This window comes from Pinus tabuliformis, chromosome 4_1 (genome assembly GCF_031772625.1).
Source record: "Pinus tabuliformis cultivar Carrire ecotype Pingquan chromosome 4_1, CPIR1, whole genome shotgun sequence".
NCBI lineage: Eukaryota > Viridiplantae > Streptophyta > Pinopsida > Pinales > Pinaceae > Pinus > Pinus tabuliformis.
Window position 1 is genome coordinate 289,903,070 of NC_142303.1, and position 26,342 is coordinate 289,929,411.

Here is a 26,342-nt window from a genome sequence, read left to right on the forward strand (position 1 = left end):
CTCTATTTAAAGAGCATGGAGGGTCAATTGTTGATGATTGATTATGAGAAACTCTCTTATATACAAATTTTCCTTCTATGTTAATAAATTGCCTCAAGTGGCCATGTTGAATGGGGTTGTGGATTGTTTCCCTAGAAGGTTTTAACCACATAAAAGCACTAGTGTTATGATCGTTGATCTATTTGTGTAAGCGGGGGAAGCAGTTTCCTGCCCGTCGCGGAAGCCACGCGTCGCAGTTCTATTGCATCACATGGGTTTATACGAAAATCGTCGCAGCTCCAAAGGCGGTGCAGGGAATACCGCCTGCCCGCGAAACCACTGTTCCCCGGTCGATAATCTCCACGCACCTTTCGCGCCCGATCGCCGTCGGATCTGCCCGACCGTGATCCGACGGCCCACGTTTCCCGATCCCACATCTCCCGATTCCTCCTATCAAATGATCTCAGCCGTCCATCTGTTTCATCCAACGGCCCACATTTGTTGTTCCACTTCCTCCCGATAGCCATTGCAAAGCGCTCTCCGCCGTCGATCCACGCTATCCAACGGTGGATCTTCCTCCATGCTGCCCGTGTCCATAGCCCGTCCTGTGCTCCCGAAGGATAACAGCGATCAACTACCCTGTACCCGACACAGTTATTCCTCAACCACTGCATTCAACAGAAAGGATGGTTGAAGAAGGAAAGGACAGCCTCGAGCAATTAAACGCCTTCAGCAGTTATGGAAATTTATTCATACAACACTCCACCTACTCGAGGAGTACACCTAAGTACCAGAGAATGTCAAATTTTGTTCATTAAAGCAGCAAATTGTATCAAAAACCCATATCAGACAGTTAATGTGGTTGGTGGTCCATTATGACCCCTCCACACATAGGATAGCAGATATTTTTGTAATCAACCTCTATATATACCCAGAACACAGATGTAATCAAGGTTGATGGATATTGTTTTGATGTAAAGTTCAACTTCTGGACACTGTAACTACTGTGATACCTGCAGCGTCTAGTCTTCATTTTCAGCTAATGCGAGCTTCTTTTGTTGTTAATTACTCACTTTCCACTTCTTCTTTATTCCAGGTTGTGCCTGTTATGCAATTTTCATGTGCTCTTGATGTTTAGCATTAGAGGGGCTGTCATCCCACCTCTGTGTTAGAATCTAGTATGTATTATTGAAGGTGTATGCAGGTTTCTGTTTTCTTGGTGCCAGAGAGCTGTCATCATGTTTATGCATTAGGAAATAGATTTACAGACCTTTCTACTGGTTGCAGCCGGCCATCACATGGTCTTGTGCATCTGCTGGTGTGGTCAGTATTCTCCATGTTCACTTATTCCTTAAATTGTGAGTAATTGGTGGTCTAAAGCCTTGTAGTCTGGGGGTGTTCACCCATGTCTGGGGTTAAGCATAGTAGAAGTGGTTATCTAGCTTGAATATGCATCATTTCTTCCATTCATCCACCATTTTCCAACATTTTTGTTGAGTTTGTAATGTTCCCGAGCATCTCTGAGATACAACCTATGAGAGTTTCTTGGGGTGATAACATTAATTGGCACCGTTGCCGGGGAGAGGAGATTGAAGCTTAGCTTTCCTGGGAGAATGACACAGTTCCAGATTTTGATGATAGACAAGGCCTGGGCAAATTTCTGGTTGTAATCATCTATCTGGCGACTCCACTGGAGGAAGACCAACCTTTGGCGACTCCACATTGCAGTCCTGGCTCAGTTTGTGAAGCATGCTCAGAGAAATCTTGAGAAACCACCAGCTGAACCAATGCCTGACCCTAAAAAGATCGTTGAGCAAAAGAAAACATCGCAGAAAGGAGCACCAGGATCAAGTAAGCCTTAGAAATTCCATGTATCTCTGTTAGTGAAAGTCACCTTCAAAGATTCATTTAGCTCCTTAGTCATTCATTTCCCTTTCGGATCTCAGTCCAAAGAAAGTAGCCCATGTTGTCCATCATATTCCTCTGTCTCTGTCATCCTTTTCATTGATCCATACCACTCAGTCTATCAGTATCCTTTCATATACCTCAATCATGGCAGGTCAGCAAGTCCTTACAAAGATAGAAAGAATCGTTGCTGCTAGGTATGGACCCTTGGTCTTGCCTGTCCCTTTGAGTGCCATGCCTGCAAGAGATTATCAAGAATATATGCCTAAGTTTATTGGTACAGAAGGAGTAACAGTTGAAGAGCACCTTGAGGCCTTTTATAGCTATGTTGATAACCTAGATATCAATGAAGAGGATGTGTGGATGAGGGTGTTTGTCCAAAGCCTAGATGGGGAAGCTAGAAAGTGGTTCAGAGAATTACCCCAGAGATCTATAAAAAATATTGAAGCCTTAGATGATGCATTTTTTAAGCATTGGGGAGATAAAAAGGATTTGCTATATTACCATACTGAGTTCGGTAACCTGAAAAGGGAAAATGGGGAATCATTGCCTGATTTTAATAAAGATTCAATCGTATGTATAGTAAGATACCAGTTGAGATAAAGCCTACCCCCATCTCTGCCAAACTCACTTATACCAATGCTTTTGACTCTGATTTCTGCCTGTTATTGAGAGAAAGAAGATGTGCCACTCTAGCTGATATGCAAGATGCAGCACTAGAGGTGGAATCCAATATTATGGCTACAAAAAAGCTGAAAAGTAATGCTGATAAAAGAAGGCAGAGAGGTCAAGCTTCTACTTCCTCTGTTTCATCTTCAGAACCCAAATTAGACAAAATAACTAAGATGATAGAGTCATTGGCTGCTGAAATATCTAAGCTAAAGGTTGAACAGAATTCAGGGAAGACAAGGCAATAGAATACATTTGCTCCAAGAAATCCAAATCCATTTAGAAGAGCAAATGAACAGTTGAAAATTATTCAAAGGGGTGAAAAATCAAAAGAAGAACAGAAAGTTAAAGCTCCTTTCCAAAATGTAGTCATGGAGGAGGAACAGTTTGAAGATGAGGATGAAATCCACTGCATGGAAGATAAAGGCAGTGCTGCATTTTTGACATTGGCTGCGTATGAAGAATCATTGTTGCAGGAACAAGATAGTCAAGAGTGGGACAGAGAAGTTGTTCTACAAACTGAGGAGCAACGAAGATATAATCTGAGGTCAAATGCAAAAAATGTCAAGGAGAATCCTACCCAAAGAGCTGTTGTCCAAATAAAGTCACAGAATATCAGACAGAGAAGACCAGCAGCTGACCCAATCATCCTAAAAGCACCAGTTCAAGAGGTAAGAGGTTCTGACAAGTTACCTTCCTCTTTCAGTTTTGAGTCAGAAGTCCAGAAATTAAAAATATTTGTGCCTCTGGTAGAGTTGGTAAAGAGTGAAGTGTTTAGAAAGCCTATCCTTGAAGCTCTTGAGCTGGAAACCACACAGACCTCCACTGACTCTGTCAATTTGCAAGATGACAAACCTGCCATTGTGCTTAGCCCCATGATTGAACCTGCTGATAATAATTCTCCATCTTTTTATGTTTCCTTGACCATTCATGACAAAATCCTCCACAATTGCCTGCTAGACACAGGGGCCAGCCACAATTTAATGCCTAAAGCTATCATGGAAGAGTTAGGCCTTGATATCACCAGACCCTATCATGATTTATTCTCTTGATTCAAAGAAAGTGAAATGCCTAAGATTGATTAAATATCTGGCCATTACCTTAACTCAGCTGCCCATGAAGAGTATGATGATGGATATTGTGGTAACAGATGTGCCTCCCAAGTTTGGCATGCTGCTGTCTAGAGGATGGATTAAGAGACTAGGTGGAACATTACAGAATGATCTATCTTATGCCACCATCCCAGTTTTTGGAGGGGAAAGCAGGAGATTGTACAGAGAAGCACAATTGGCATACATCATCAATGATGAGAAGAACCCTACTAATCATCCCATTTATGTTGTGGACACAGATTTTGGAGCATGTATTCTCCAAATAGAAAAATCTCAGAAGGCCTCAATGCAGATTAAGAAACCAGTTCAAGCCGAAGAAGAGCAAGGAAGTCAGGTTTGGGAGATGTTCTTTGATGGAGCATGTTCCAGGGAGATTGCAAGAGCAGGGGTGGTGTTGATATCTCCAGAACAAAAAAGCACACTGTTGTCTTTTAAGCTGACTTTTCATGTCACTAATAACATAGCAGAGTATGAGGCTTTGATATTGGGCCTTAATGCAGCAAAAGACAGAGGAATCAGAAGCATAAAGGTATTTGGAGATGCGGATTTGATCATTCAGCAAGTAAATAAAACATTTCAGGCAAAGCACCCAAGGCTAAAAGCATACAGAGATGAGGTATGGAAATTGAAAGATTCCTTTGAAAATTTATGTATTTCATATATCCCTAGAGCCAAAAATCAGCTTGCTAATTCCCTTGCTGTGTCTGCTAGTCTGTTTATTCCTCCCGTGCCTCCCAGACTAGTTTATGAAGTGCAAGTGAAATACAGACCATCCTTGCCTAATAATGTCCAGCATTGGAAAGTTTTTGATGATGATGATGAGATAAATAGGTTTCTTCAAGTCATTGATGAGTTTTCTGAAATGAAAATTGATCAAGAAAATGAAGCCTTAGAAGAAAACCCCCAGTCCCAGCTTAGAAATAAAATTGGCAAAAATAGCATTGTCCAGCTTCCCACTAATCATATTCCTAAGGGTTTAATTCCCCTAGAAACACTGTTTGACCAAAATGATGTGCCTTACAAGGCTGCCCAAAAAAAAAATCAATCTGCAGTCTATAAACATGATATAGGAAGTCCAGGTCAGCCTAGAAACGTAAATTTGTCCACTCATCTATCTGCTGACCAAAATTCTGAATACTGCAATTTAATGAAACAATTTGCTGATGTGTTTGCCTGGGAGTATAGTGATCTAAAAACATATGACAAAAAGATTATTCAGCATAAGATCCCTCTAGAGAAAGACACCATTCCTTTCAAACAGAAGTTGAGACCAATAAATCCTATGCTTCTTCCTCTAATTGAAAAAGAAATTAAAAAATTGTTGGCTGCCAAGATTATAGTTCCTCTTAGATATTCCAAATGGGTAGCCAATCTAGTAGTGGTGAAGAAGAAAAGTGGAGAAATCAGACTGTGTGTTGATTTCAAAAACTTAAACAAATGCTCTAAGAAAGACAACTATCGTCTACCCAAGATGGAGCATTTGCTGCAGAAGGTCTCAGGAGCCAAAGTGATGTCTTTCCTGAGCGAATTTTCAGGGTTTAAGCAAATTGTTGTGCATCCAGATGACCAAGAGAAAACTGCATTTACCACTCCTTGGGGCACTTTTATGTATGCCAAGATGCCTTTTGGATTGATGAATGCTGGAGCAACCTTTCAGAGAGCTATGGATATAGCATTTGCAGGAGAGAAGGATAAATTTGTCCTTATCTACCTTGATGACATAACAATATACTCCAGCAGCCATCAAAATCATTTGCAACATTTGAAAAAATTGTTTCTGAAGTGCAGAAGGTTTGGAATTTCAATCAATCGTAAAAAATCACAATTTGCTTTAGAAGAAGGCAAGCTGTTAGGACATGTTGTTTCTGCTGCAGGTGTTCAAATTGACCCAGAAATAGTAAAAGCAATACAAACTTTGTTTGTCCCAAGATCGAAGAAGGATATCCAATCCTTTTTGGGCAAAATTAATTTTGTAAGGAGGTTTATACCAAATTTTGCAGAACTGGTGAAGCATGTTACCTCCATGTTGAAGAAAGGGTCAGAGGTCAGATGGGCTGATGCAGCAAGAAAATCTTTTGAGTCCATTAAAAAAGCTATTATGGAGGTTCCCACTTTAGTAAGTCCAGACTACAGCAAGGAGTTCCATATATTTTCATTTGCCTCTGAAAACACTATTGCAGCAGTTTTATTGCAAGCAGATGAAGAAGGCTCAAAGCATCAGGTGGCGTTTTTCAGCAAAAACTTAAGGGATGTTGAACTGAGGTATGACATTATTGAAAAACAAGCATATGCTCTTATCAAATCCTTGAAAGCTTTCAGAGTTTACATTCTGCATTCCAAGATAATTGCATATGTACCCTCTGCTGCAATAAAAGATGTCTTAACACAACCTGATGCTGATGGAAGAAGGGCTAAATGGATTGCAAAGCTAATTGAATTTAATATAGAATTGAAGCCCACCAAACTTGTCAGAGGTCAGGGTCTTGCCAAGTTATTGGCTGAAGAAAATTGCAGATCATTGGATATTGATTTCCTGTGCACAATTGCAGAAAGTGGTCAGACAGATGAAGAAATGAAAGCAGTTGAACCAGAGAGAAAGCAGTTAGTGGCCAAGAATCTAGCTTCATGTGATCGGTATTCTGCAATAGTTAATTTCTTGCTGAAGCTAGAATTCCCTCCAGGCTCTACTAAAAGTCAAGCTAGAACTATTAAGCTTAGAGCAGCTAAATATTGCATTAATGAAAATCTGCTCTACTGGAGGGATCCATCTGGAGTGCTTTTGAGGTGTCTGGACAAAGAACAGTCAATAGAAGTCATGCAGCAGTTTCATTCCAGCATGTGTGGAGGGCACCATTATTGGAAGACTACAGCCCACAAAATCCTCAGAGCTGGATATTTCTAGCCCTCTTTATTTGCTGATGTATTTTCATTTGTTAAATCCTGTGACAGGTGCCAAAGATTTGAAGGAAAACAGCAATTGAAGTCCCTGCCCTTAAAACCAATACATGCAAAAGGACCTTTTCAGCAGTGGGGCTTGGATTTCATTGGAGAAATCAATCCACATTCCAGTGGCCAGCACAGATGGATATTAGTAGCCACTGATTATTTCACTAAGTGGATTGAAGCAGTCCCTACCAGAAAGGCTGATCATTAAGTGGTCATGAAAATTTTGACAGAAAATATCTTTACCAAATTTGGTTGTCCACATAAGTTAGTCACAGACAATGCAGCAGCCTTCAGGGCAAAGGAATTGGTGGATATGTGTGATTCAATGAGTATTAAACTGGTTCATTCCACCTCATGTTATCCTCAAGGAAATGGTTTAGCAGAATCCTCTAATAAAAGTCTGATCAAGATAATTAAAAAGTTGTTGGAGGACAATAAAAAGAATTGGGATTCTAAGCTCAAGTATGCACTGTGGGCTGACAGAGTGACCATTAAGAAATCCACAGGGAATTCTCCTTTCAAGCTGGTATATGGCACTGAAGCTGTATTCCCAATTCAGTTAACTCGCCTTGCGGCAAAATTCCTTCAAGAAGAGCAGAATGAAGAAGAAGAAATGGCAAAGAGGATCACTAATTTAGCAAAGGTACATCAGATTAGAGAACAATTGGTTAAAAAGGCTGCAGCACATTAAAAAAAGATCAAGGATGCTTTTGACAGGAAGACAAAAACAGATAATTTTCAGATTGGAGACTTGGTCCTTAAATGGGATGCACTAAAAGAAAAGAAAGGCAACGATGGCAAATTTGATGCTTTCTGGACAAGGCCTTTCATAATTTCTCAGATTCAAGGGAACAACACCTTCTTAGTGAAAAGTATGGGAGGAGAAGCAGTTTTTGATGGCCCAATTAATGGGCGTTTTCTCAAAATTTATGTGATTTAAGGTTTTTTGGCCTTAAAGGTTGTAAATATTTGGTTTTATCAATTTTAGTCAGACTCCATGCCCAATGGAACACTAGGAATTTTGCTAATTTGTTTTCATCAGGAAGGCATTGATCTGCAAGTTCTTGAGACTTCACAAAAAGGATCTCATCCCCAGAAGGAGCCAGTGTTAGCTCTGCTATTACTTTCAACATTTTAAGGACAAATGCAGGCCTGATTGGGTTGTTGATGATCAAAAAGGGGGTCACAGCAGTTGGTTTTCCTTCCCTCCTTCATTTTCTTTATAACTCTATAACTCCCGCTACCTCCGTTTCCTCCTCCTTCATTTTTCTACGTTCCCATAACCCCGTTATCCCTGTTTTTCCTCCCAAAACCCTCTATAAACCCATTTTCCCCAGGCCCCCAAGCGCTAATGGCGTTAAACCCATATGACTGCGCCTTCGCAAAAAGCGCTACCCGCGGCTGTCCCTGTCACATCAATCCCGCTAAACCACGTTCATCTCCCCACCATCCGATCAACCCCTGCCGCGATCAGACGGCATCCGCAGCTCCCGCTCCCGTAACCTGCACGCTTGTTAGCCAGCGGGGAAAGCGGTTTCTCGCCCGTCGCAGAAGCCACGCGTCACAGTTCTATTGCATCACGCAGGTTTATACGGAAACCGCCGCAGCTCCAAAGGCGGTGCGGGGAATACCGCCTACCTGCGAAACCACTGTTCCCCGGCCGTTAATCTCCGCGCACCTTTCGCGCCCGATCGCCGTCGGATCTGCCCGACCGTGATCCGAGAGCCCACATTTCCTGATCCCGCATCTCCTGATTCCTCCTATCAAATGATCTTAGCCGTCCGTCTGTTTCATCCAACGGCCCACATTTGTTGTTCCCACTTCCTCCCAATAGCCATTGCAAAGCGCTCTCCGTTGTCGATCCACGCTATCCAACAGTGGATCTTCCTCCATGCTGCCCGTGTCCATGGCCCATCTTGTGCTCCCGAAAGATAACAGCGATCAACTACCATGTACCCGGCACAGTTATTCCTCAACCACTGCATTCAACAAAAAGGATGGCCGAAGAAGAAAAGGACAGCCTCAAGCAATTAAACTCCTTCAGCAGTTATAGAAATTTATTCATACAACACTCCACCTGCTCGAGGAGTACACCTAAGTACCAGAGAATGTCAAATTTTGTTCATTAAAGCAGCAGATTGTATCAGAGACCCATATCAGACAGTTAATGTGGTTGGTGGTCCATTATGACCCCTCCACACATAGGATAGCAGATATTTTTGTAATCAACCTCTATATATACCCAGAACACAAATGTAATCAAAGTTGATGGATATTGTTTTGATGTAAAGTTCAACTTCTGGACACTGTAACTACTGTGATACCTACAACGTCTGGTCTTCATTTTCAACTAATGCAAGCTTCTTTTGTTGTTAATTGCTCACTTTCCACTTCTTCTTTGTTCCAGGTTGTGCCTGTTATGCATTTTTCATGTGCTCTTGATGTTTAGCATTAGAGGGGCTGTCATCCCACCTCTATGTTAAAATCTAATATGTATTATTGAAGGTGTATGCAAGTTTCTGTTTTCTTGGTGCCAGAGAGCTATCATCCTGTCTGTGCATTAAGAAATAGATTTACAGACCTTTCTATTGGTTGCAGCCAGCCATCACATGGTCTTGTGCATCTGCTGGAGTGGTCAGTATTCTCCATGTTCACCTATTCCTTAAACTGTGAGTAATTGGTGGTCTAAAGCCTTGTAGTCTGGGGGTGTTCACCCATGTCTAGGGTTAAGCATAGTAGAAGTGGTTATCTGGCTTGAATATGCATCATTTCTTACATTCATCCACCATTTTCCAACATTTTTGTTGAGTTTGTAATGTTCCCGAACATCTCTGAGGTACAACCTCGGAGAGTTTCTTGGGGTGATAACAAATACAGCTTCATAAGTCATGAGATCACAACCTTGAAGAATTCCAAGTGATGAATAAATGTCTAGTAGAAGATATGGAATTAATCCTCCCTCCTAACTCATACCATTTCTTACAGTTCACCATCTAGACGCCAATGAAAATAAGATGCAAGAGCAAGAAGAATCTTAGAATTGTCTTCATTAGCATTGCATCCTTGATTAAAGAGACCAAGCAACAAAACAAAGGCACTATACCTTCCTCAAACTATGACAATCATTGATTTAGTCTTATTTTTTACACTGGAAGAAGTGCATGTTTGTGATTTCTTATCAATATCACCTAAGTTTTATTCCAATCAAAGTTTTACAATAGGAAATATTATTTGGTTGTGAACTTTTTGTGAGAAAGCATGTAGGATATATAATTTCAACATTCTATTTTTTATAAGCAACACCAAAGGATATATTGTAGGTGTCATTATTGTGATGTTCAAGATAGCAAAGGGCTTCATAGGCCCTTGCAACTCCAAGCCTAATCTTTCAACCAATTACATCAAAGAACTCTATGAAGAGAAATTTAATCCCTTGCATTGTCAAGAAGACCACAAGAAATGGCATACTTGTTGCTCTAGCCACTCTATATCAAAGTGAGAATACCAATCAAAAGATGTTATTGTGAATACACTTAAAGCCACACACATGAGCAAGCCAAATACCATAGCCACTTAGTTGATGAAGATTAATGAACTTCGTGATCATTGTGAAACTATTGGAGAAGAGGTCAAGAGTGAAGAGTTAGTACCCATAACATTACATGGGCTTTCTTCTTCTTAGCAATGTTTTGTCCATGTGGTTTGTGCCTAAGAAAAGTTTCCCACATTTGAAAAAATAAGGGAGGACTTCAACTACGAGGAGACGAGACTAGAGAATGTTGCAAAGATATGACCTCTAACAATAAGGCCTTTAATAAGCTTTGAGATCAAGAAGCAAGCATGTAAGTGGAACTTGATGATGACACCACTTATCCAATAATAGGACCAAGATCCATCTCAAGTAATGATGAATCTAGGATATATGGTTGGGATTGATGATCAACAAGCCCTCATCTAAAAGAGATGCTCAAATCTTCATCAAGATCTTGTGAAAAGAATTTGAGAGGCGGTTTGTACCAATGTTGTGAAAATCGTGATAAAATGAAAAAATCACGATTTTTCCCCTCTTCCAATAAAATCGCGATAATTAAACGAAAAAATCGCCGGATATTTTGCCGATTTTTATTGAAAAAAATCGCGATAAAAACTTAAAAAATCGCCCAACAGTCGCGACAGATGGCAGCGAGGTTTTATAATGTTTTTTTTGGTTTTTTAAAGGATGCTAAATGTTTGAAATGCAATTTTTTTTGAAAGAAACAAATAATTTTTGAGTGGGGCAGCTTAATGATCAAGTCTAGGCCCTAGTATTGATATGCTATTCATGGTAATGTTAAATTCTTAAAGTAAAAGTGACATTCTCCTTAATCTTCATTTTCATCCTTTTACTTAAATTTTTAACATTACCATGAAATAACTCAGGATGTTTGAGAGTGGTTCCGACCTCATTGGATTTCATATGGAGAAAGTAGAATTTTAGATTTCATTCAAAATCCAGCAGACTTATCAGTTTTTCAGGATTTCAGGATTGGGAGATTGTAATGTTTCCAGGTGACACCACCTGCCCGGGCTACCCCTGCCACCAGTAGAGGACGTGGTCTACCTCCTATAGCTCCTACTTCTAGTTCTTCAACTTCTAGAGCATAGCAGACTCCACTGCCAACTCCACTAGCACCAGCATCTACATCTAGAGGGAAAGGGAAAGTTGTGGCATTTTCTTGCAAGAGGGACAGAGGAAATCAATAGGATTAGACTTCAGTTATTTTCTTCATTTTATTGTATATGACATTATGACATGATGAGATACATTATCATATTTTTTGTTGATATTTTGAGGCTGAGTTGGGACTCAGGAGTCAGGACTTACTATTCAGGGCATGATTCAATGTTATGTGTGCTTTTAGCGCTAGAAATGATATTAAACATCTTATATATTAGTTTTTTTATCATATTTATGTGTCAATGTATTTATTTTATGTTGTAGATGGTTTAGATATTAAAAAAATTGAAAAAAAATGAATATTTTTGTACCAAACGATTATTTCCCGATTTTTTCCGATAATTCCGATTTTTTCCGTTTTTTTCCCCGCGCCGATTTAATCCCGACAACGATTAATGCAACATTGGTTTGTACATTGGATCATGACAACTTGTGTGAGCTTTGGCAGAAGAGGCTAGGTCAAGTGCACTATGAAGCATTGTCTATCTTGAAGGACATGGTGTAAGGAATACTAAACTTAAATGTTGAGAAGAAAAGGAGTGTGCAAAGGTTATGCATTTAGCGAGCATGTGAAGGTTGTTTTTCCTATTAATGAGAATGAATCAAGAGAGATCCTTGACCTAATCCACTCAAACATATTTGTGTTGATTTTTGTAGCTACGGAAGGTCTTCTTCTAGCTTTGTGTCTTAGCATGGAGAAGACTTCGATTTGCCTCTTTGGGTGCTTGCATGCAAGGTGTAAGTGATTTTTTATTTCTTTCCTAAGTTTAACTTAGGAAAAGTTCAATAATTAATTATTGAGAACTATTAGGCCTAAGTCTAATGATAAGTAAGTTACTTTATTTAAGTGACTTAGACGATATAATCTCAACTATTGATCTCAAGTGATCTTAGGATTTAATCCTAGCCATTGATCACTTAGGAGATTAGGGTTAGGGATTTGGCCTAATGAAATCATTAAATAAGCCTAATGATGAGGTGAAAGACAATGTTGAGCACTTGAGCAAGAGATTTTCTTAAGAGAGAGGCTCGACTTGAATAAGGAGGAAGAGGAGAAAAATGTTGAAGAGATTTCAAGAAAAATTTGGAGGAGCCACGTTGGAGAGAGAAAGGGCCGAGTACAGCGAGAGATAGTGCATTTGTTGAGAGCGGGCCAAGTACAACAAGTTGAGTCCACACATGTGGCAACAAGAAGTCGAGCCCACATGTGAGGCAACAAGGTAGCAGGCCGAAATTCTTGCAAGCTGATTTCTTCCAGCTAATAGTGAATTTCTGTGGTTGATTTCAAGAGGAGGCCAAGTAATAGGTTTTGTTGAAGCAATAAAATTTCTCTATGTAAAATTTTTTCTGTGGATCTAACCCAGATTTTCCAAATTTTAATAAAAGTGACGAAAAATTGTTTGGATGAAGTTTCTGTTGTTGCATGTTGTTGCATGTTTGATTTCCCGCAATTATTTTCCGCTGCAAATTAATTTATTGCGTTAGAATATCAGTGTATTTAGTTTATAGCAATTTTGAAATTTATTTCCGAAAAATAGTTTCCAGGTTTTGCATTAATTGTTGAGATAAAATAAATCAAGGTTGATATTAAAATTCTAACAATGTGGATCGTTGACTTCGACATTCTTATTAGGGAATATTCATTATGTGTCACTTATTGATGAGTATTCTATGAAGTCTTGCACTTACTTCATGAAGATCAAGGATAGGGTCTTCGAGAAGTTTCAAGAGTTAAAGGCTCTTAAAGAAAATTAGACAACAACGAAGATTAAGGTATTAAGATCTAACAATGGAGGGGAGCATACATCGAAGAAGTTTGACACTTTTTTTTGCAAGCACGCAAGAATTGAGAAGGTGTTGACAATGCCCTGCAGCCCTCAACAAAACAAGGTTGCAAAAAGGAAGAACATAACCATCATAAAGACAACCAAGGCAAGTCTATGAATTAGACAATTAGTCAAGAGTTAAAGGTTCTCATAGAAAATTAGACAACAACGAAGATTAAGGCATTAAGATCTAACAATGGAGGGGAGTATACATCGAAGAAATTTGACACTTCTTTTGCAAGCAAGCAAGAATTGAGAAGGTGTTGACAATGCCCTGTAGCCCTCAACAAAACAAGGTTGCAGAAAGGAAGAACATATCCATCATAACAACCAAGGTCCAAATCTATGAATCGTGATCTAGAGCTACCCATGTGTCTTTGGGAAAAAGCATGTTATACCATTGTCTATATTTTGAACATGTGTTTTCATGAAGTTTTCAAGGAAAAGACACTGGAAGAGGCGTTCACAAGTGGGAAGCCTCAAGTAGCACACTTTTTGTGTTTGATTGTCCTATCTACATTCATATTCCTATTGAGAAAAGTACCATGCTAGAGCCTTCTAGTTTGAAGGGAATCTTTATGGGTTACAATGAGACCTCTAAAGCTTACATAACCTACATTCCACCTCAAAAAAAGGTAGTTGTAGATGTGCATTGCATAATTTCAATTGTCAAATAATGAATTTAATTTAGATGTACCTTGCATAATGCCAAATGATGAATTTAGATGGAACATTACATAATGTCAAAAGATGGATTTGATTTACTTTTAGATGTACATTGCAGAAATGATAATTCATAATAGTTTAATACGAAATGATGAATTTCAATTTAAATGTACTTTGCATAATTATTAAGATTTACTATTTAGTTATAACATATTGTTGGGATTTTATTTTTTATTTTTATATATTAAATTTTTAATAATTTTATAACTTTTATGACTCTAACATCCCCTTGTTTCCTCGACATTTCCCTAAATTTTGGGGTTGCTGATATACATCCCCCTTGTGCATATCCCCTCTCCCGCACTTCCCCATCCTGAAAGTCGGTGGAACACTGGCTCTCATCAACATATAGCATCATCAAGCCAAAGTATTGTCCATCTCAAGATCAAATTTCTAATATTTCCACTAAGTCGTTAGGAAAAATAAAATTCACCAAGTTTAGAGAAGAACTTGGCATTTGTAAAAATAAACTTCAAGATTAAAGGGGGGGATGTTAACCACCTAATCCTAAAGTTTATTTAGATAATTAGTTAATTAGTTTTTCTAGATAAATAAAGTTATTCTAGAATGTATTAGTTCTAGAATAATAAAGTGAATTCTAGAAGTGTTGTATTTCCTAGGTGATATATAGGCCTTGTCACAGCCTTGTCATGGTGATTATCCTTGAGTTGTCGATCAAGGACACATAACATGTTGATATAAGGCCAGAGAGGTTATATATATGCTATACCTCTCACACCTTATGTAAGTTCTATTTCTGATTAATAAAATTATGTGTCTACTAAAGACACTTCTACTGATTTTATCATTTCTTTATGCCAATTAAGGCCTCGTTGTGCATGCATCTAGATACATTGTATCCCTCTTCTTTCTAGTCTATAAAGGAGATGCAAGTTGCATCATTGAGGTTCGAGAATTTGAATTTTGCATCGTACCTTTCATCTCCTATTTTCATAATTAATAGAAAAATTAGATGTAGTTTTGAGTGTTTAGAAAATTGGGTTTGTTGCTTTATTTTGCCTATTCTATGTGTTTGTAGGTTAGCTACACTTATCAGAAATTTTAATTGGCATTTTCAGCCTTCACAATCGTTAGGTTTTAGGTTAGTTCTTGAGTAATAAATCAGCTCACCATGATTTGACTTTTGGCAAAAGCACCTTGTACAATGAGTTGAATCCCACTTGATTGATCACAATAACAATTCACCACTACATCCTTCTATCAAGGCTCGAGCCATTATCAACCTTGTGACCAAGCAAGAAGCCAATTCCCTAATAGCAACATAGGAGGTAAAGTTGGTTGCATGGTCAATACGATAAGGCACCACACCTATTTGCAGGCAAGATTTATTTCTTTCACCATCTTTGATGTGCCTGATCCTCAAGAAAAGAGTGGTTGTTGAAGGGCAGTGGTTGTAGATAAGCCACCTCAAATGAAAAATTGCCCCTAAAACACAAAGATGATGACCTATAGGCTGTTGTAATAGTAACAACTACATGTGTTCAAGCATTTATGATTTTGGCAAGATTCTACAACACACCTCAATGTTGACTTTAATGTTTTGTATAGTGCAGTGTTTTGTGGCCCAAGGCCAATGATTAGTTAGTTGCAATACGATTTGGTAGAGTGTTAAGTTTTAATGCCATGCCTTGGCGTTTAGACCCTAGTTTTTCAAGGGGTTAGGTATTTATTGCTTCTTTATGACTCTACTTTCTTGCATTTTTTTTAGGTCATATCTAAACATTGCTAAATAATATAATAGTCAATAGCATTTCTAAAAAATAAAAAAATAAAATAAAATTCAAGCACGACAACATTAGCCTTCTACATGTCCAGATGTGTATGGTTTAAATGTCAAGTCATTGGAAATATTAACTAACTTAATTTTAGATAACAATGGTATGTTCTATGCTTAAGAGCAATTTACTTCAATTTTTCTTATTAGCCCAATATCAATTTCCAGATTAGCAATCATATTAACATGACAGTAAATGCAAATAGAACATAAATAAAAAGCAAAAGACAAGAGGACACAATATTTGGCGGATGCCAAGGAAAAACCCCAATGTGGGGAAACTATTTGATCGAGTCTTCTTATTATTCTTGAAAAGTTCAACAAAGAGAGAGAGTACAATATACAAAATTCACTTGCCCAATCACAGTCAAATTTGTCCAGTCAAACTGCAATCAACAGGATGCCCTAACCAGAAATTCAACACTAGTCAACTTAGCAAAATTTCACCTCCAAATCAACTCAATCAAACCCAATCAATTCGGCCTCCAAAGATAGACCAAATTCGGCTTTGCAATCAACGTTGGTCAAATAGCTGCAAACACCTCGATTTATGTGCCATGAGCTGCGACCTATGAAAAACGGATTTTCTACCTGAAAAATGCAGTCAAAAGATGAAGTTTGACCCTCAGTCAACGTTGGTCAACGTCCCTAATATAGCCCGAAAACAAATCTGAAATTCCGACCTGCAATTTTAATCAACCCAGGTCAATGCATAAAGAAAAAGGTTGCTCGTGCTTGTTGTACGAACCAATGAGGAGAGGAGAGAGAAAGATGAGTGATTGATGTGTGTCCAAATGAGGAAAATGACTCCTCTATATATACACAATGTTGAGGGTGAAGAGACATGACTTTTGGGCTTCTGAGCCTACATTAGTTTGTTGGCCGACCTTGACAATTTGTCCATAAAAGAAATAAATTCATAATTCCATTTGTACATGTCAGAATGAGATGATCTTTAGATCAATCCTACACCTCTCGAAAATAGGAATCCAATAAAAATATCATCTTCATCATATGAGTTGTCCAAGGTGGAGTTTGGCCCTAGTTGCCAAATTTAATACTCCCTCTCAACTAGGGAGAACTCCACCTGCCAAATTATCTATCAATCTATACCATCTCTAACATCCCTGTCATACTTTGCTCTGCTCTGCTGAACCATGACAAAATATGAAGAAGAAATAATCGAGAGTGTGTCATACCACACTCCACCGACCCGAAGTTAGTCTCCAATGATCAAGGTTGTATCATACCACTCTCCACTGACCCGAAGTCAATCTCCATTGATCCAAATCAATATCAAACATCCTAGCATAGGGAGTACAGTACTACACGATGCATCTATCAGTAGTTGTATGGTCCCTATCTTCATTTCCCTACTCATTGGCCAAATGAGAGGTACTTCCTATGAGTCTCAGACTACATAGGTAGGATGTATCGACAGGAGAAAGTTAACCACTCATCCTACTCATATGCCATAGGAGAAGGTGAACCACTTATCCTATGCATATCTCAATCATCATGGGGTATCACAAGGGAAAGTGAACCACTCACCCTATACATCGTGCACCACTAGGGGAAGATGAACCACTCACCCTATGGTCACTCATCACTCCAAGAAGTACCCCAAGCCCCCCCTCCACCGAAGCTCCCAGAGGTCAATATCCAAATCAAACGAGACCCTCATAAGAGGGTCTCTCCACGACTCCAAGTTGTTCACAAAATGTTAAGAATTTGACCTTCCCCAGGTGCTTGGTAAGAATATATGCAACCTCATCATCAATCCCAATATGACAGAGCCTTATTGCTCCCTGTTGTACCATATCTCGGATAAAGTGGTACCTGATATCAATATGCTTGGAGCGGTCATGAAACACGAGATTCTCAAAAAGACAAATCCCACTTTGGTTGTCGCAGAAGATCACAGTGGTATCCAGCACATGTCCAAACAGCTCACTAAAGAGCTTCCTCAACCAAACAGCTTCACAGGAGGCCATACTAGCAGCAATATATTCAGCCTCGGCGGTGCTCAAAGCAACCGATTTCTGCTTCCTGCTCATCCAGGATATCAAAGCAGAACCTAGTGAGAAGAAACATCCCAATGTGCTCTTACGATCCACCACACTGCCAGCCCAGTCAGCATCAAAATAACCATGGAGCCTCACATTCCCGGCAGTGTATCTCAATCCATAGGTGATTGTGCCCCGAAGATATTTCAAAAGATTCTTGGCAGCAATCCAGTGTATGCGATGAGGCTCGCCCATAAATTGACTCAATGTATTTATTGCAAAGCATATGTCCGGATGGGAGTTCACTAAGAACATCAAGGCCCCCACAAGTTGACGATACTCCGAAGGATTTCCAAAATCGGGCCCAGCAACATTTTTGCATAACTTCTTGAAGTTAAGTTCCATCAAAGTAGTCACAGACTTACAATCCACCATCCCAAATCTTTCAAGTAGCTTCACAATGTATTTTCCTTAAGAAAGGAAAATCTCACCTTGCTTTTGCCAAACCTCCAACCCTAGGAAATAATGCATTAGTCCTAGGTCCTTCATTTTAAACTCGAAAGCCAACTCCCTCTTACATTGATGAATAAGAGGGTATGCACCTGTCAGAAAGAGATCGTTCACATAAAGTACCAAGATGAGAGGCACGTCATTCTCAACCTTAAAGTAAAGGTTTGGATCAGCTTCACTTCTTATAAAACCCAACTTCATCAAATAGCTATTTATCCTCTCATACCAAGCCTGGGTCGCTTGCTTCAACCCATAGAGGGCTTTCTTCAACCTACATACATGTGTCTTACTGTCTTGAACTTCAAACCCCTCGGGTTGTTCTACATAAACTTCCTCTTTAATTGAACCACGCAAGAACACGATTTTGACATCCATCTGGTGTAAGTTCCAACCTTGCGAGGCAGCAAAGGCTATAATCGAACAAATGGTGGTATATCAAGCAACTGGTGCAAATATCTCATCATAGTCCACACCTTCCTTTTGAGAGAAGCCTTGAGGAACAAACATGGCCTTGAATTTTTCAGCACTTCTATCAGCTCCATGCTCAATCTTGTAGATCCATTTCGAGGTGAGAACAGATTTATTCTTGGGTCTAGGGACCACATCCTAGACATCATTTTTCATAATCGATTCATACTCTTCATTCATAACATCCTTCCAAACTTGGTGCTTCACAGCTTCTTCGAATGTTCAAGGCTCAGTTTGAACAATGGTGCTCATGGCAGTTAAGTACCTTTGTTACCTATTTGGCTTCTTACTTTCACAAAATGTCCCCCTTGGTGCAACATGTTTCTCGGCATCTTCGAGAGTTTCCCTAAGCCATGAGGGTCTCCTCTTTGAGGAGGAGGGCTCATGAGGAGGTGGATCAATGGGATCCATTGGTCCTTCAACATCAAGCATCGGCTCATCCTGCAGTTCTCTCTACTTTCTTGTATCTGCTTCTTTGTCCTTCCTTGGAATAGAAAGGTTACTAATCTTCCCAAGGGCAACATCTTCATCAAAAGTGACATCATGACTTATCTCCACTTCTCTTTGACCAGGCACATAGACTTTATATGCCTTAGAAGTTTCATTGTAGCCCACAAATGTTCCTTTCTTCCCAAATGCATCCAATTTGCTTCTCTTTTCTTTCGGCATATGAAAATATACAAGGCTACTAAAAATTCTAAAATGAGAAACATCAGATTTTTTCCCTGTGAAAACTTCTTCGGGAGTTTTGGAGTCCAACGCTTGATGAGGGCATCTATTTTGAATGTACACAACAATGTTGGCAGCTTCAGCCCATAAGAACTGCGGAAGGCTTTAACCATGAAGCATGGCATGAGTGGCTTCTATAATAGAATGATTCTTCCTTTCAACAACACCATTTTTCTCAAGAGTATATGTGGTAGTAGTCTCCCTCTTAATGCTAACTTCTCTACAATAGTCATTGAACTCATTTGATTCATATTCAATTCCATTATTGGTCTTCAATATTTTGATCTTCTTCCGTGTTGGATTTTCAACCAAGGCTTTGAAAGAATAGAACCATGAGAATACTTTGTCCTTCTTCAAGAAATATATCCAAGTTTTGCGAGAGAAGTCATCCACAAAAATAGCAAAATATAAATATCCTCCCAAAAATGTCACATACCAAATAGATCAGAATGAACCAATTGCAAAATATCGGTAATCTTGCTATCACTTAAGGGGATGGTCCCCTTGTATGTTTTCCTTCAACACATCCATGACAAACACCTTCATGTTCTACTTTAAATTCAGGCATACCTGTCACCATCTTCCTTACATCAGGTAGAGCCTTATAATGTAGATGAGCAAACCTTTGGTGCCATAATTTAGATTGAAGTGATGTGTCGCAAGACATAGCTCCCAATGAGCTTCCTCCAACTTGATATAGGCTATCAACCTTTAATCCAAGAGTAAATGCTTTTTTGAAATTTCTATTCCAAACGCGTACTTTTCCATCGATCAATGCCACCTATCCCGTGAAAGGAGTTGGAAATGTTACTCTTCAATTAAATCAAAGTAACACCATTCATCTACAAGAAGTACTCTATGTACCCGATCTAAAGAAGAATCCGGTATCCATCTTGGCAATGGAGGACAAAGGATACAACATTAGATTCATCATACCTAGAGTTTCTTGATCTTTTGGGAGGTTGACCATTTCCATGTTGAGTAGCAGGAGCATTCCTTTTTTTTGTTGTTGAATCTGTCATTCCTTTGATTGTTGTTGCTCCTGAAATTGTTGTGGTTGTGATTGTCATCATCATGAGGTGTATCCCTTCTATTAGGACACTCCCTAACATAATGGCCAAACCTGTTACAAATGAAGCATCTTCCCTCCCTTCCATCTTTGAATCTTAGTCTTCCTTAACATTGCTTCTTTGAACCTGCATTGTTCTTCTTTTTAGCATGAGCGAAGAATGCAATAGGTTCATTCCTATTTGAAGGCATGTCTCTCTCCATCATCCTTATCTCTTCTTGAGTGCATCTAGTCAACAATTCATAAAAACCTGGAATCCTATCATTGTTGAGGATAGTAGTGTTGAACAAATGCCATTCACAAGGAAGTCTTCGAAGGGCAATGAAAATGAGCTCCCTATCAACAATAAATTCTCCAATTGAAAGAAGATCATTTTTTATCTCAGTAATCCTCATGAAGTAGGATTGGGTATCTTCACCTATTCCCATTTTTATGTCCTTCAACTTGTTCTTGAGGAAAAGAACTTGGTTTGCATTGCTAACCTTGAACATGCCAACCAACCTGTCATACATCTTCTTGGATGTGTTCAAATCAGAGATGTATGCAACCAAACGCTTGTTAATAGAATACCTGATGATCTTCTTAGCTTTGACTTCACATTTCTTGTACTTTGTCTTAACGGCAACTAGTGCATTGAATGAGGTTCAGTGATATTTCCCTGCACATAATCCATAACATCCTGCTCTTCCAAAGTCAAATCAAGAGATATCTTTCGTGCATGATAATCAAACTTATCATTGAGCTTGTCATCAGGCTTGACGTAAGATGCGGAGGCCATTGACTCTTGTCCTTGTCCAACAAATCTTAGTGATTTCTCTTTTCACTCAAGCTTGGGCTTTGTCTTCACCTCAGCGCTAATACCATGTTAATTTTAGATAACAATGATATGTTTTATGCTTAAGAGCAATTTACTTCAATTTTTCTTATTAGCCAAATATCAATTTCCAGATTAGCAATCACATCAACATGACATTAAATGCAAATAGAACATACATAAAAAGCATAAGACAAGCCAAGACAAGAGGACACAATATTTCGCGGATGCTAGAGAAAAACCCCAATGTGGAGAAACCTTTTGATCAAGTCTTCTTATTATTCTTCAAAAGTTCAGCACAAAGAGAGAGTACAATATACAAAATTCACTTACCTAATCACAATGAAATTTGTCCAGTCAAACTGCAGTCAACAGGATGCCCTAACTAGAAAGTCAATGCTGGTCAACTTAGCAGAATTTCACCTCCAAATCAGCGCAGTCAAACCAATCAATTCGGCCTCCAAAGATAGACCAAAGCAGCCCAAAACAGTCCCGAAAAATCTGGTCAAACTTGGTCAACACACAGTCAACCTCTGTGGTCAACAGTTTTGCAATCAACGCTGATCAAACAATTGCAAACACCTTGATTTATGTGCAAGGAGCTGTGGCTAAGAAAAATGAATTTCCTGCCTAAAAAATGTAGTCAACAGATGGAGTTTGATCCTCGATCAATGTCCCTAATATAGCCCAAAAACAAATCTGAAATTTCGGCCTGCAATTTTAGTCAGCACATAGAGAAGAAGGCTGTTCCTGCTTGTTGTACGAACCAATGAGGAGAGGAGAGAGAAAGATGAGTGATTGATGTGTGTCCGAATGAGAAAAATGACTCCTCTATATATACACAACGTTGAGGGTGAAAAGACATGACTTTTGGGCTTCTGAGCCTACATTAGTTTGCAAGCCGACCTTGACAATTTGTCCATAAAAGAAATAAATTCATAATTCCATTTGTACATGTCAAAATGAGATGATCTTTAGATCAATCCTACACATCTCGGAAAGAGGAATCCAATAAAAATATCAATTTCATCATATGAGCTGTCCAAGGTGGAGTTTGACCCTAGTTGCCAAATTTAACAACTATTCTAATACTTCTAATGCCAGTCAACCTTTCGCAGCTCATCTATTTAAATGATGACCCCAAAGCCATTATATTAGTAGACCTTGAGAGAATCTGGTCTCTTTACACAGAAAAGCCATCATATAAGCAGATCTTAAGAGAATACGGTCTATTTTAAACAAAAGCATTTAATGTAGTGCTATATTAATTAAAGCTATCATATGATGAAAACACTTCCGTATTTTGAAAAGGCGAGTATAGTAATGCTTCTAAAAATCAAATGTCAGACTGTAGAATGCATAGGAAATATGAATGATAGTCTTACCGTGCCCTTGCGTCTTCAGTCATTGCATCCTTCAATGCTTTCTTTTGTTTTTCAATGTTAACACGTTGCAACTCCAATCTATTCATCTCATCCTCGATCTGTGTGTGAGAATAGCTTTGTTAGAAGAAGGTCGTGCTAAGATGAGACATCTCCAACAATAAAGTAACCCAATGATTCAAAAGAGTTTTCGGTAAATAGTAAGAAGTCAGTAAAGATTTTGGCAACTTATCTAAGCTCTAGTTTTAGTAGTTGTTCATTTTGCAGCTCTTCTTTCAATTCACGACGCAGTGCTTCCAGTTTTGCATCGTCCACACCCTCCTCCTCTGCTGCCTTGATTTTTCGCTCACATGCCAAAACATTTTCCTGAATCTCTGCGTCATTCAGAATTTCAACTTCCTCAGATGATTGTGTAAATATAGACAAAAGTATATCTCCCAATGGTTGTTTATAATAGCATAGATCCATTTTATCCCTGGATTCGTTTTCATTGAGCAACGAAAGGGATTTAAAAATCATTGGATTCATTCAAAACAGAAAGGGTTAAAAAAAAATAAAAAAAATCTTGTGTGAATCTCACAGTGCTTAAAGATACAGAATTGAAATAGAATTATGTTTGTGGATCGGTGGCGGATGCATTACAGGTAAACATACACACACGAAATAACTGCATCTCCCCAACCCCGGCTGTTGAGCACCTGGTTTCCATGAGTCAAATATGCACAAAAGGACAGATAGCAAAGCAAAGGAAGTGCAGCTGGGAAAAGTAGAAGTCACTAGATGCTTCCTTGATACTTGATGACGACCTTACACCCCTGTGAAGAGTGGGACACTGTTTATTATGTGGGGCATGTGACCACTCGGCCAGACTGAATGACCATGATAGTTCAACAACTTAATAATGCCCCCTTCTGAGAGCATTCCGGTGAGCTTCAAAGGAATCGAATCCTAATGGCGTTACAACAAAAGACCCCGCTTTCACCTACCCAATTCACCTCGGTTGGCTGGAGAGAAAATTGGCAATATAAATCCCTTAAAACCGTGGATTTGCAAGAAATCAAATTATAAAGGCTCTACAGATGAAGAAATCAGAACCCTAACCCAAGCAAATTCAGAGTCTGGGACAGAACCATGCCCCAAACAAATGAATGAGATCTTGACTTAAATAGGCTAACAAAAATACAACAACAGTATACCTTTTAAGAGGATTTGAACCTGGGACCAATCTTCATCTACAGCAGATTGAAGCCTGCTCACTTCTTCCTGTGTTTCGGTTAAAGCCGCGCCATCTTTTGCGCTGTCAATGACTCGGATTAAGTCATCACTGAGGGATAAAACATCGTCGGTGTTTATGTTTTGAATTGTGTGAAGTTTACTTAAATGGGTGGTCGGCATTCTGCTAAAACTGTGTCCTCCCGAAGCAAATGATGATCGTAGCACCTGTCGAGTTAAGCGTAGAATGGCGAGTAGACGAGACAAATGAGGATTGTAGCATATGTGGATTCAGGCGTATAATAGCGAGTAGACGTTGAAGATCTCGTTTTCTTTCGATGATACGAAGAAGCGATATAGCCCTGACCCTGAAAAAAAACCTGTATTCAAACTCTGGCCTTCCCGCCAAAGAAACATGTATAAAGGAACGATAACCAGTCACTAAATTTGGGTGGCCCAACTACCGTAATCTCCGAAGAGACTTACACAACATTGCGAGTTGTGCAATATAGCCAAGACCCTGAAAAAAAAACCTGTATTCAAACTCTGGCCTTCCCGCCGAAGAAATATGTATAAAACCAGTCGCCAAATTTGGGTGACCCAACTACCGAAATCTCCAAAGAAACTTGCACAAAATTGCGAGTTGTGCTTATAATAGTAAGAGTCTAACCCTCTCAACGCACATAACAAAAGGCATATGTATAACACATACTCCTTGAAATGAACTAAAAACCCAAACAAAATGAATTGAATGCAGCTACTAGATATGAATTTTCACATGTATCTATTTTCATATATAACATTGGGCCATCAAAGAGGGGGCTAAGTTTATTAAGGCTAGAATTATGATTCTCAACAAGTAAGATTTTACTTATTTTTAATTAGGTGTGTACGGCATGACGTGGATGGCCAGAGGCTATCTTAGAAGTTTATATTATCAATATGTTATCACCTTTTGCAAAGCTTATCTTTAGCTATTAAAAATGTGCAATTGGCCAGAAAAGTCTGCAGCCATCTTCAAGGTCACAAAAGCAGTCAAAGATTGATTGAACCTCCTCCAATGGGTAAAGCTCAGAATTAGCTTTCCAACGACGTATAGAACCCCTCAAATCAACCCTGGAATCAAAAGTTATAACAAATCAGAGTTGCCCTTGAAAGCTAAAAGCCAAGGAGAAAAGGCCTAAAGAGAGAATCCTGCATATCGGCAATCGGGGGTAGCAACACATTGTGCATCACACGGAATTCGTTAATGTCGAACCCCCAATACAGGGGCTAGCCCACAATCATGTTGAGGAGCAAAGGACCGAAGGCTGAGTGTTAAGGAGCAGTCCCACAGTCGACGATCGTAGGAAGGCAGGTCACGTCAGTGGCACGGCCTGGGAATCTTCGATGTGTCGATTGTGATATCCCGGGTGGGCCCAACTAGCATTCGACAATCGCAAACTATAGAGGGCACAGACCTTCCCTTATTCTTTTTCTAAGTGGGCCAGACCACATCATGCATCGGAGATTGCAACGTTGGGGAGGAGGCACCAAAGGCAAGCATTAGAAATCGTCGATATGAGGGATTATGTTTAGCAAAGCGACGAATCTCCTAGATACGAGTCCAAAGGTCCTAGCACCCGAGAACTAAGCATCTAGTCATAGCCCCGGGTCACATGAAGCAAAAGGGGCTAAAGTGGATCAAAATGCCCCGTCCGTTAAGGACTTTTAATGGGAAATCTCAATGTGATAACTGCGTGATAAGGTAATGCAAAGCTTTAACGGCATGGTGGGTTGGCAATTGAGGCATTTAAGAAGGAGATGGAGCATTCAAAAATCGACATGGGCTAACCTTGTAAGGCCCCTTGTGACACAAAATCAGGGTCAACACAGATAGAGTAAATGAAGGCATAAAAACTCGAGAGGACTTGATGATTCAGCATGGTGTTATATGTAGAGGGACGATGAAGTACTACCCAAGTGACCTCTACTTTTGTACTGTGTCATTAAACTGATTTTCGATCACTCGCAGCTCTAGAAAACGAATTATTCAAGCAATAAAGGCAGAAGCGACGGGAATCAACTGAGTAGCAAAGGAGGCCAAACCGTGGGCAAGCAACAACCTTAGCAAAGGCCATCACAGGGATGGGCATTAAGTTATTTTGTAGAAGTTTTTCTTTGTAAATTGACTTGTTTTCTTATCATGTACTTGTCATAATTTATTGAGGCAATTAATCTGATTGTAGTCTTTTTGGGCCGCAGAGCCATCCTAGGCCGAAACAGCTAGTTGATCCGACAGCTAAGGATGGGCCGAGATATTTGTTGTAATTATAGTTTAGAGCTCCCCTCTTCTTATAAATAGAGGGAAGCCACTCTTTAAAAAGTTTAGAATTTTGGGAAAGAAACTCCTAAGTTTATCTTTTTCCTGCTTCATAGAGGCATTGTATGAACTTTGATGTATGCACTCTATCAGAGAATTTAATGGAAGAATTGTG

General features: G+C 39.3%; 1 pseudogene across 1 annotated transcript in view; it reads right to left on the reverse strand.

The window, feature by feature from the left end:
- Positions 1-24,584, reverse strand: part of LOC149175404 (kinetochore protein SPC24 homolog) — an 88,340-nt pseudogene extending 63,756 nt beyond the window's left edge. Inside the window, exons 1-3 of the transcript XR_016258551.1 lie at positions 23,850-24,584; positions 22,882-23,027; positions 22,657-22,754 (exon numbers count right to left, since the gene is read on the reverse strand). The product of XR_016258551.1 is annotated as a kinetochore protein SPC24 homolog (transcript). The remainder of the gene's footprint in view (positions 1-22,656; positions 22,755-22,881; positions 23,028-23,849) is intronic.
- Between the last annotated feature and the right edge of the window lie 1,758 nt (positions 24,585-26,342).